This window comes from Mobula hypostoma, chromosome 3 (assembly GCF_963921235.1).
Source record: "Mobula hypostoma chromosome 3, sMobHyp1.1, whole genome shotgun sequence".
In the NCBI taxonomy this organism is placed as follows: domain Eukaryota; kingdom Metazoa; phylum Chordata; class Chondrichthyes; order Myliobatiformes; family Myliobatidae; genus Mobula; species Mobula hypostoma.
The window spans coordinates 86,763,369-86,776,071 of record NC_086099.1 but is presented as its reverse complement, the minus strand read 5'-3'; the positions used below and the strand labels follow the sequence as shown (position 1 = coordinate 86,776,071).

Below are 12,703 nucleotides of genomic sequence, written 5' to 3'. Positions count from 1 at the left end.
AAAAATGCATGAGGCTCAGCAGTCAAGCAAGCCTTCCACATCAGCCACAGCAGACGACGAACCTCGACCTTCGACATCGAGGCAAGCAGAGATAGGAGAAGATGACCTGCCTGCCCTGATCGACCATGAGATGACACCCCAGTGTCCCACCACCCCAGCCCCTGGGCCGCGGACAGATACCGATTCGCGCAGAATGCAGTGGTAGCCAGGAGGCACACAGCACATCTTTAAGAAAAAAGCTGAAATAAAATGCTAATTAATTAGGTGCCGCCCAGATCAGAGGCGATTGCCGATTGCATCGCCTCTGATCTGGGCCGATATTTATGTTCCGGGCAGCACCTAACTAATTAGCTTGTTTATTTCGGCCTTTTTCTTAAAGATGTGCTGGACGCGTACCGGCTACCACTGTACCCCTGTATTCTTTGCAGATCAGTATCAGTTTGCTGCCTGGAGGGTGGGGGTCACTGCACCACCCCAACCTGCCACGACTCAGCCTAACGCACCATCATCAGTGTGCTCGGCGCTGTCTTCCCGATTCCCGTAAGTGATACTACACTGTACATACATTATTTCTACTTTATATCGGCTGTGTATTTTTACGTGTTATTTGGTATGATTTGGCAGCTTCATAGCTTAAAGGTTACCAGAGAGCGCTTGTGCTGTGTTTTTGCCGACAGCGCTTGCGCTGTGTTTTTGTGGAGAGCGCTTGCGTGAGATTTTCGCTACGGAGAACAGTTCAGACAATGATTGTGGAAAAGTATTTCTACTTTATATAGGCTGTGTATTTATCATATCATTCCTGCTTTTATTATATGTTACTGTTATTTTAGGTTTTGTGTGTTATTTGGCATGATTTAGTAGGTTATTTTTGGGTCTGCGAATGCTCACAAAATGTCCCCATATAAATAAATGGTAATTGCTTCTTCGCTTTATGACATTTCAGCTTACGAACCGTTTCATAGGAACGCTCTACCTTCGGATGGTGGGGGAAATCTGTACTTCAGATAAGTCTTTGGTGGTAAGTTGCCCTCGTCAGTCCCAAAACAAAGGTCAATGGGCAACCTTGCCTTGCGCCCAAACATCAGATAGTATGGTGAGTACCCAGCAGCTTCATTTCAGGTACAGTCGTAACTGTCGACCAGATGTCTAATATGTTGACTTCACCTGCTCTTCTTGCTGATCTCCAAGGTCCCGAGCATGTCTAGCAAGGTCCGATTAAACCTCTCGGGCTAGGGACCACCCTGCAGATGATATGACGAGGTCCTTGACTTCTCCACTCCCAAGCATGCCCAGTAACTCATGGATGAGTCTGCTCTCGAAATCCCATCCCTGATCACTATGTACCCTCCTGGGAAGGCCATAATAAATGAAATACTTCTCCCATAACACTTTTGCCACCATAGACGCCCTCTGGTCCTTGGTAGGAAAAGCCTGAGCGTATCTGGTATAGTGGTCCGTGATGACTAAGACATTCGCTGTGTTGTTGGCATCGGGTTCTATTGACAGGTAATCCATACACACCAGGTCCAGGGGCCCCGCACTGTGCAAGTGGGACAAGGGAGCTGCCTGCATCGAATGCACGACTTACAGTATTCTTCGACCTCTGACTTACCTTCTGGGCCAGTAAAACTGGTCTCTGAGTAATCCATAGGTCTTTTCAATCCTCAAATGCCCAGAATCATCATGAAGTGACTTCAACGTAATCCTCCGATACTTCTCTGGCAGAACCAGCTGGCAACACTGGGGTCGGTCTAGGGGGTGACGTGACCGGGTATAAGATCTGGTTATGCAACTTCAACCGAGGCCATTCTCTCAGTAATGGAGGCAATGTTTCGTCTTCTCCACCTGAGCCATGTCTTCCTTTTTGACTGCTGCCCAAATGCCCAGATCATCTCGCTGAGCAGCTGCCATTTCCCCAGAACTCAACTCCAGCAGCTGATTTGTCTTCAGAGCAGTCATGTTGCAGTAAACTTGGGGAATGACGTCATCAGAAGCTCCCAATTGATCCACCGTTCAATCCTGCCCCTCCTTTCCCTTTGCCTTCACGGTGATGGCAAACTGACACATGGCCTTCACCCCCGAGTCAGGAACGCTCTCCCACTCCTCGTCCCTATCCAGTCCCAAATGCACCACAGGACAAAGCGTCCACATCAATGTTTCTGCTTCCTGGCTGGTACTTCAAGCTGAAGTCATAGGTAGACAATGCCACCAAGATGGCCTTTGGCAACCAGTTTTGCCAAGGTCAGGATATAAGTCAGGGGGTTGTTGTCCGTCCTCACCTCAAACCTGGCCCTGTAGAGATAGTCACTCAGCTTATCCACCACCACCCATTTCAACGCCAGAAATACCAACTTGTGTGTGGGATAGTTTTTCTCGAAGGGCGACAGACTCCAACTGACAAATGCAACGAGTGTCAACCCGGTGCCCTGATCCTGATACAGGACTCCCCCTAAGCTCTCTCGGCTGGCATCTGTGTGTAGTACATAGGGCAGTCAGGAGTCCTCAAAAGCCAGCACCGGGTCAGTAGCTCCTTCAGTGACTGAAAGGCCTCCTCACATTTTGCATCCCACCTTGGTCCAAAGGGCTCCGACAGGCTAAGGTACTCTCTACCCTCCTGTCCTTTTCTCCCCCTTTCTTCCCCAAGGGAGGGTAACCACACATAAACTGATTCAATGGGTGACTCACTTTCGCATGGCCCTTCACAAACCTCCGATAGTAACCACAGAACCCGAGGAACGAGCGCAGAGCGTTCACAGTCTGGTGCCTTGTCAAATGGTCACCGGCTCTATTTTAGCCGGATTTGTAGCTACTCCATCCGATAAGAGTATGTGCCCAACATAGCTAACAGACGTTTTGCAGAACTGGCACTTGTGTCCAAGGAAAGTTTTAACCCTTCAGCTTTCAGGTGGCCCAACACCTTCAGTAGCCTTGCTTCATGTTCTTCCAAAGTGGATCCAAACACTATGAGATCATCAAGATACACCAATACCTCAAGCAAGTTCATAACCCCCAACGTCTTCGCCATGACCCACTGGAAGGTTGCAAGGGCTCCCGATATGCCCTGGGGCATCCTTTCCAACTGGAAGAACCCTAGTGGACATGTAAATGCTGTCTTCTTTTTGTCAGCCTCACTCATGGAGATCCGGTAATATCCACTCCTCAAGTCCAGCACACTGAAACAGTTCGCACCACTCAGACAGGCGAACGCATCTTTGATCCTCGGGACTGTATTGTGTTCAGAGTCCTATAGTCCACACATGTCCGTACCTTCCGATTGCTTCTTTCGGGCCACTACAATTGGGGACGCTTAGGGGCTTAGGAACTCAGTGATGATCCCAGCTTCCTTCAACCTACACAAATACTACTGAGCGTCCTCCACTACCGCAGGGGCCAGTTTCCGTGACCTCTAAATGGGGTGTCCTCAGTCACTCGGATAGTGTGACGAGTGCTCTTGGAACAACCCACATCAAACTTGTCAGTGGAAAAGACACCTTCCAGCTTCAACATCTTCTCTACCAACCTCCTCTTCCAACCCACAGGAACTGGGGAGTCCCTGAAGTTGAATGAATCAGCGGTCAACTTCCGCGCCCCCCCCCCCAATAGTTTCTCCCCGGCTTGTCTCACAGGGACACTAGATATTACTGTCACCGGGAACAGATGTGCCAGGGGCATCTCCTGCTTGAAGGTGACCTCCCTTTTCGTAGTGTTCCTTACAATCATTGCCATCCTGCTTGCCTGTACAACTGAGGGCTTCTGCATTTCGGGCCTCACCAGTGCCCCAGCAGGAAATCCCAACTCCCCCTCGGGGTCTTCTGGAGCATCCACTAAGAGGGCCTCGCCCTCAGACACTCTGGGAAATTTGGAGGTCCCCATCACTCTTGCTACATCTCCGGGCCATACCACCATTGGCTTCGACTGGGTGAACCTCACAGTCCCTCGTCTAAATTCGGGATCCGGCCCAATGCAGCCACTCACTTCCTCAAAAGCAGCTCGAAACACCGGGTGCACAGGCAATGTTCCCAGACAGCTCTCGCCAGCCTTCTCCTTGCAGGCCCCCATGAGCCTCCTCACCAGTGGGGCGTTGGTCCCCACCAGAATTGAAACGCTGCCCTTCTCAACCAGGTCTGGACAAACCAGCACTAATGTATCACGGACCTCAGACACTCCCACCTCCTCCTCCCATACCTCTCTGATCAGCTCAACAAAAGAAGGAAGGGGACACATCTTACGAGACTGTCGGAGATCCTAAGTGATCAGGTCCTAGGACTGGGCGCCCTTAGCTATCTGGTCCACTCTTAACTGATCCACCTCAGCCGCCTGAATGACTTCTCTGTGCCGCAAGCAATTTAGCTGCCTCCCTAGCCAAAAAATAAAAGCAGAAAGCTTCTCCCCCTTCTCCAGACGCATGTTCTAAAACCCCACCATGAGCTTCACTGGGCTTACTGTCGTATCAAAAGCATTGTCCAGTGTTTGCATGTAATTGACAGCTGTCGCTATGGGATACCACAACCTGATGGCTCTCATGTCAGCAGCCCACCCACTCAAACTCTCAACCAATCCCTGTCACTTTATGTCATCAGAGCACTGCCACTCATCTAACAACTGAAAGGTTTGCTCTGTCCAAGACTTAAACTCCTCTCCTCCTTTAGGGGTGGGTGTTATTCCAGAGAATAGGCGGAGCCTACCATAGCAGGGACTTTGGACCTCGGCATTTTTCCATTTATTCCCCAGAGTTAAGGGTGGATTCTAACTCAGATTTCTTACTCTCCCCTGGGGGACGGAGACTAATTAGACATTCCAAATCCGACCACTTCTTCTCCTCACTCCTCAGAAACGATAGAACTCTTCTTTGAAATCTCGGCCCCAGCTACTGGAAACTCGACGTGATTCAGCCCGCTCTGTCACCGCTACATCAGCGCTGGTCTGCATTAAAACGAGAGCTGCGCCTGCCATTTTATTAAACTTCCGCCCATAATCGCAACTTTAACATTACTTAACAGGCAAATTAACAATTCATCTGGAGTACGAATATCTACCCCACTGGTTCAATGCTCAGGGTAATCACACAGCATCCAACAAAATCAATCCCAGAACGATACCTCCACAATTGTAACCCTTAGGTTCAGCTAGCAGCTTCCTCTGGGGGAAGACAGCCTCCAGCCCGGCCAAACTTGAGAAATCTTGTTTAGGTGGATGCTGCATGATGTGTTCCCATTACAAATTAGTACCACGAAGAAACAAACAGTACACAATATGCAATTGAATGATTGAACTTTATAATTCTTAATTTGACTATAGGGTTAGTAAAGAAACAAAAAAAAGGGCCCATTCTCATGAAACTGTCTATTTTGCAACATTGGAGCTCACGGTTTTCTCGTCTGTTTGTTCTCCATTGGTTTTCCCCCCAGGCGTCGACTCCCGACCCCATTCCAAGTCCACTCCGTCCTGCAGTCTACGACTTTCCCGTTCTGGTATCTTCTCTCTCCATCTTCCACCAAACAAAAGACTGCAAAATTCCTTCTCTCAGACCCACAAGAAAGAACAACCTGCCACTCATTGGATGGCACACATTCCAAAGCTCCTGTTATCTCTAGTCATAACCCAAACATTGCTGCTACAGAGAAACCATTACATTAGCAGTAAAACATAACAGGGAGGCCATTACATTAGCAATGAAACCTTACAGCGCGTTGCAGGTAGATGGCAAAGGAAGGCAGCATCCATCATCAAGGGCCCCCACCACCAATGAGCATACCCTCTTCTCAATATCGCCATCAGGATGGAGGTTCAGGAGCCTCAGAACCCACACCACCAGGTTCAGGAATGGTTATTATCCCTAAACTATCAGGTTCTTGAACAGGAGGGGATAACATCACCCATCCCAACACTGAACTGTTCCCACAACCTATGGACTAACTTTCACGGGCTTTTCATCCCAGGCTCTCAAAATTTATTTCTTATTATTTTGCTTGTTTTTGTTTTCTTTTTTGTAATTGCACTGTTTATTGTCTTGTGCACATTGGTTGTTTGTCTTGGTGCGCATGGTTTTTCATTGATTCTTTTATGTTTCTTTGGACTTAATGTGAATGTCTGCAAGAAAATGAATCTCAGGGTAGCATTTATGTACTGAAGGTGACATATATGCACTTTGATAATAAACACACTTATTGAACTTTGAGCTCCAATATCAATCCCACCATCCCTTCTTCTCCTACCACCCCTTTCCCATGGCCCCTCTGTGACTTCCTTGTCTAGTCATCCCTTCCCACCTATCCATACTTTCTGAGCTTCTGACACTCTTCCCTGGGACCACAGGTAATGCAACACTTGTTCTTACATCTCCTCCTCCTTCACCATCCAGGAATCTAAACAGTCCTCCATGTGTACCTCCTTCAGCCTCATATATTGCATTCGGTCCATCCAACGTACTCTACATTGCCAAGACCAGCACAAACTGGGCAATCAATACATAAAACACGTTTTCTCTGTCTGCAATGGCCATCTAATCTCCCAGTTGCATGGAGTTTCAATTCTACTTCCTATCCTATGCCAACCTGCCCATCTTTGGTCTTCTCCAGTGTCCAGCTGAGGTCCAACAAAAAATAGAAGAACAACACATCATATTCCATCTGGGTAATCTACAACTCCATGGTAGGACAATGAATTTTCCAATTTTAGTTGTCACCACCACTCCCCCAAGCTCCCTACTACCCTCCTAGTTTCACCCGTAACACACACAGTTCACCCAGTAGATTCTTTACCCTCAGCCTCCTCGTTGCTTCCATTTGCCTACTTTTCTCCTAATAGTTCCAATTATCACCTTCCTTATTTATCTGATTCCAGCTTTTGTGTTCCTGCTCATCACCCACCCAGCTGTCTCCCACCGTCATCCTCTTCTTTCCTAACTCGGCACATTCTGCCTCCCTTTTTTTTTTGCCTGTCTCCACACGTCAACCATCTGCCTTGGTCTCTGGGCAGCATGATATGTAGTGGTTCATGAACACCCTACATTCCTAGCGATAGGTTCATTTCTCGCCACTCTCTGTAATTAATTTACGTATGTGTTCTCACAGTAACATATGGGGTTTCTCTGGTGCTCCAGTTTCTTCCCACATTCCAAGGATGTATGGACTAGGGTTAGTAAATTGGGGACATACTATGTTGGCACCGAAAGCACGGCGACACTTGTGGGCTGTCCCAGCACATCCTCAGACTGTCTTGATCGTTGACATTTCACTGTACATTTTGACATACACAAGACAAATAAAGCTAATCCTAATCTCTGCCTCCAAATTTCCTCCACTCTCCTCCTTTGCCTGAGTCAATTTGCCTGTCATCCTTTGTCCCTCCTTGTCCAAAATCACCACTGACTGTTGCCCTTCTGCCTCCTTCCTGGCTTTATAGTGACTATTACCCATCTCTACTTTCGGTCCCTAAAGCAGATTATGGTCTTTTGACCCAAAATGACAACAATTCCTTCTCCACACCATTCTCTCAACCCACTGAGTTCCTCCAGCAGATTGTTTATTGCTCCAGATGCCAGCATCTGCAGTCACGTGGCTGCCTGTTTAATTTCATTGTATTTCTTTATTTTGTATATGGAGCTGACACCTGGAAATCCAACTGCGAACTCTAGAGTTGTCCTACCATGGAGTTGTAGATTACCGCAGGTTGGAAACCCCTGCTCTACAACGGCCAAATTGTAATTTTTATTGCAAGACATTTCAAGGCTCCGTGAGAAAAAGAATCATTAAAATAAATCACACAGAGGCAAATTCTGTTGTTCCTGACTTTTACCAATAATATTTCACCCCTATGATTGCTCACTGCTCTTCAATATTCATGACAATGTCCAGAATAAGTGCATCTCTCAACTTTGATGCAGATCATTGTTTACACAGAGGTGGAGAGGGCCTTACTACAGGGCCATATTACATACTATTCAGAGGATTGGGTGTAGAAGGCTTAAGTAAACATCATGTAAATGTTTTAAATTGTATTTAAGTATTCTTTTCTGGACAGTTTCTTTCAAAATTTCTAGTCTTTGCTCAAGCTCCATTTTTACCTACCAAGCCATATTGTGTTCCAAAATTCTGTCACTCTGAAACAACTCTCCAATGGCTATTAATCATATTTATTTCAAACCATTAATTGATGCATTCTGTTTTAACGCCTTATGCATCAGGATAGTGCTATAAGCTTTTCTTTTTGGCCCACTTATTTCCTAGAACTTGAAGGCTATTTGTAAGGTTGGCTCTTTGTTCTGTAAACACGAGGAAATCTTCAGATGCTGGAAATTCAAGCAACATACACAAAATGCTGGTGGAACGCAGCATGCCAGGCAGAATCTATAGGAACACGTACAGTCAACCTCTTTATTCTGTGCTTAGTTTTTAACCCAGATCACTATCCAGTTATAAGAATATAAAGCAAAGAGCACAGAAATTGATCACCTAGTCACTGAATCCACACTGGTTCTATGCAAGAACAATTTAGCCCTTTCTGGAAACACCACCATTTAATTTATTGTTACTGATTATATCTTTTCCAGAATCATCCTATGCCACCATGTCTTAACTTTATAAGTTACCTGATTAGTCACAATTCATCCAAACCTGCTGGTCATCCCATCCCAGCTTCCTATTAACCCAGTAACAGTGCCAATTGCTCAATAAATCTTAATCTTTGTGCCACCTACCTCTTACAGCTGCTCACTTAACTGTCTAACTTTTTTAGTCTATTATCAGTTCTCACTTTTAAAAATCTATTTTCCTGGTGTGGGCAGTGTTGAGAAGGCAGCATTTTTGTGCCTATCTGTAAGTACTCTCGCACTTCATCTTCATAAATTGCTGCTGTTCCTGCTGCTGATGAAAAAAACTCTCTCTGCTGGATAGAAAATAGCAGTATTTAGACTCAGTGATAATGAAAGAGCAGCACCTGTACTACATGTCTTCACCAAGCTTCTTTCCTGTAGCTATCCAGCTTCTCAACAAAACTCACTCAGGTGTAGTACCCTAACTGTTCCTGCACAACATCCGTAAAGTGGCCTTTCCTGCTCTCCTTGTTCTGTTTGATTATTGACATTTGTGCATGTGACCGTTCTGCTAATTGTTGACTGCTCATGGCTGTTTGCACTATTGCCTTGTAAATTGTTGTTGCTATTGTGGTATTGTCCTGTGTTTTACACTTGGCATGGAACCACAATCAATTCTCATATGTTTCACATACTGGCAATAAAGTGATTCTGATCATTTTCATGTCAGGATGCTTGTGCCTTAGAACATTAGAAAGTTTTTGACAACAGGCCATTCGGCCCAACAAAGCTTGCCAAATTCCTATTACCATAGTGTATTGAAATAACTATTGAGTTTAGATTTGAAGGTCTCTGAGGTTCTACTCTCAACTACACAACTAGGTAGTTTGTTCCTAGTGTCCACAACTTGCTGTGTAACGAAATGCTTCCTGATGTTAGTCTGAAATCTCCCTTTAAACAGTCTCCACCTATGACCCCGTGTCCTTGTTGATGGATTAATTTTGAAGTAGGACCTGGCATCCATCTTACTGATCCCCTTGATGATGTTGAATACTTCATCATGTCTCCTCTCATTCTACACCTATTTAGGCTAATAAGATTTAATTCTTTCAATCTTTCTTCATAGCTCATACCCTACAGACCTGGAATGAGTCTAATCATCCCTCTCTGAACTCTCACCAGTCCCTTCACATCCCTCACAAAGTATGGAGACCAAAATTGTACACAGTACTCAAGGCGTGGCCTCACAAGCACATTATACAGCTTCAGGATAACCTCTCTAAACCTGGAACTCCACTGAGCGCATTATATAGCACAACATTCAATTAGCCTTCTTAATTGCTTCTGTGCATTGTTTAGATGTTGATAGTGATGAGTCTACCAAGACACACAAATCCTTCTCATAGAGTGCACTTTCCGACTTCAAAGCTCCATATTTCCACTTCCTATATGCAATATGTTACATTTACTTTCATTAAATTTCATCTGCCATCTGCCCACATCTGGATTTTGTTTAGTTTTAACTCTACTGATTCTGCTGCCTGAATGCTATCAGCCTGTCCCCCTAATTTTGTGTCATTGGCAAACTTTAGTTTATTTGTTACGTGTTTATCCAAATCATTAATGTAAATTAGAAACAGTAGCAGCCCAAAAACTGATTCCTGCTGAACCCCACTTTTAACATCCTCTAGGTGTGAAAATGACCTCACTGTAACTTGTTTTGTTTTTGAGCCAATTCTGCACTCATTCATACACCTTACCCTGAATACCTATCTCCTGTAATTTGATTATTAATCTCTTGTGGGGTACCTTGTTAAAAGCCTTCTGAAAGTCCAAGTAAATGACGTCAACCACTCTATTGTTATCATACATTTTAGTTGCCTCTTCATAGAACTCCAGCGTATTAGTAAAATATGATTTCCCCTTTCTGAACCCATGCTGGCTTTCTGCTAATTTGCATGTTTCTATGTTCTTATCAGCTGCTTTTCCATCTCATTCTTTATTACTGTTTCCATTATCTAACCTATGATACACATTAAGTTTAGTGGTCTATAGCTACCAGGGTCAGTGCAGTCATCCTTCTTGCATACCAGAACAACGTGTCTTAGAGATGCACCTTTAGGAATGGCATTCTTATGGTGCGAGGTCTTCATGCTGATAAGACAGCAAAAATCCTTAAGCTGATGAATAAGGCTTATGTAGTTGAGATTTTAATTAGAAAATTTTGACTTCACCAGCCTGACTCATTTGAGATCCTTCTGTCTGACCACTAATCTGACCTATACCACCACCTAACCTGTGAATGACTCCATAATCAAAGTGCTTGAGTACTTTCCTTCTCACTAAACCTCAGAATGCCTACACATTGGATTCCAGATTGAACACTCTTCCCCAAATTATTTAGTTAAAAACATTTATTGTAGGAATATGGGTGTCAACAGCACTAACCACTTATTATTCATCCTTCCAAAATTGCCAGAGAGCAATTTAAGAATGGGTCTGGAAATGGACATAGAAGACTAGACATAGTAAGTACATTAACTTCTTTTCTTGTAGGAAATTAATGAAACTAATACAGGTTTTTATAGCAATTCAAGTTTTATAGTCATATCAAAAGTAGCTTTAATTATGTGAATTTAAGTTCCCCAGCTATCATAGTAGAACCATAGAACATTACAGCACAGAAACAGGCCTTTTGGCCCTTCTTGGCTGTGCTGAACCACTTTTCTGCCTAGTTCCACTGACCAGCATCTGGACCATATCCCTCTATATACCTCTCATCCAAGTTTTTCTTAAATGTTAAAAGTGAGCCCGCATTCACCACTGCATCTGGCAGCTCATTCCACACTCCTACCACTCTCTGTGTGAAGAAGCCCCCCCTAATGTTCCCTTTAAACTTTTCCCCCTTCACCCTTAACTTATATCCTCTGTTTATTTTTCTCCCCTTGCCTCAGTGGAAAAAGCCTGCTTGCATTCAATCTATCTATACCCATCATAATTTTATATACCTCTATCAAATCTCCCCTCATTCTTCTACGCTCCAGGGAATAAAGTCCTAACCTATTCAACCTTTCTCTGTAACTCAGTTTCTCAAGTCCCGGCTACATCCTTGTAAACCTTCTCTGCACTCTTTCAACCTTATTAATATCCTTCCTGTAATTTGGTGACCAAAACTGCACACAATACTCGAAATTCGGCCTCACCAATGCCTTATACAACCTCACCCTAACATTCCAACTCTTATATTCAATACTTTGATTTACAAAGGCTAATGTACCAAAAGCTCTCTTTACGACCTTATTTACACTACTTCTAGGGAATTTTGTATCTGTATTCCCAGATCCCTGTTCTACTGCACTCCTCAGCGCCCTACCATTTACCTTGTATGTTCTACCTTAGTTTGTCCTTCCAAAGTGCAATACCTCACACTTGTTTGTATTAAACTCCATCTGCCATTTTTCAGCCCATTTTTCCAGCTGGTCCAAATCCCTCTGCAAGCTTTGAAAACCTTCCTCACTGCCCAATACACCTTCAATCTTTGTATCATCAGCAAATTTGCTGATCCAATTTACCACATTATCATAGTAGTATTCAAAACTTTGTCTCGGTTTTTTTTTTAAAAAGTAAACCTCTGGACATTAGTCCAATAACTACAATGCTACTCAATGCCAATAATCTTGTACATCATTGCAAATACAAATTTAGATAAATAATATTTTAATGTTTCTTTTTTTAAATATTTGATCTTGTGATACAAGCTCCAATTATGTAGCTACAAATAACTTGAACTCACTCGCCACATGTACATAACACTAACTGTACTCTTTACATCTATTTTGTATTTTCTTATAAAAGGCAAAATTTCAAAGCAATAGAAGACTTTATTGCATTTTCTGTGAATGCTCTTTTAACTATTGTAAGAAATGCTATTTCTTGCAACCACTACTTGTAAGAAATGAAGGATGATTTTGTAATCAAGGAAATTTAGCACAGAAATGATTAAATCTTTAAAAAGAATCAAGTTGCTTTGATCCTTTGATCATTGGCTATATTTAAGAGGGAGTTAGATATGGCCCTTGTGGCTAAAGGGATCAGGGGGTATGGAGAGAAAGCAGGTACAGGGTTCTAAATTGGATGATCAGCCATGATCGTACTGAATGGCGGTGCAGG

The 12,703-nt window shown here is 44.0% G+C and overlaps 1 protein-coding gene across 9 annotated transcripts in view; it reads right to left on the bottom strand.

The window, feature by feature from the left end:
- The window catches only part of lcorl (ligand dependent nuclear receptor corepressor-like), a 129,495-nt gene that overhangs the window by 53,093 nt on the left and 63,699 nt on the right, over positions 1-12,703 (bottom strand). The window lies entirely within an intron of this gene.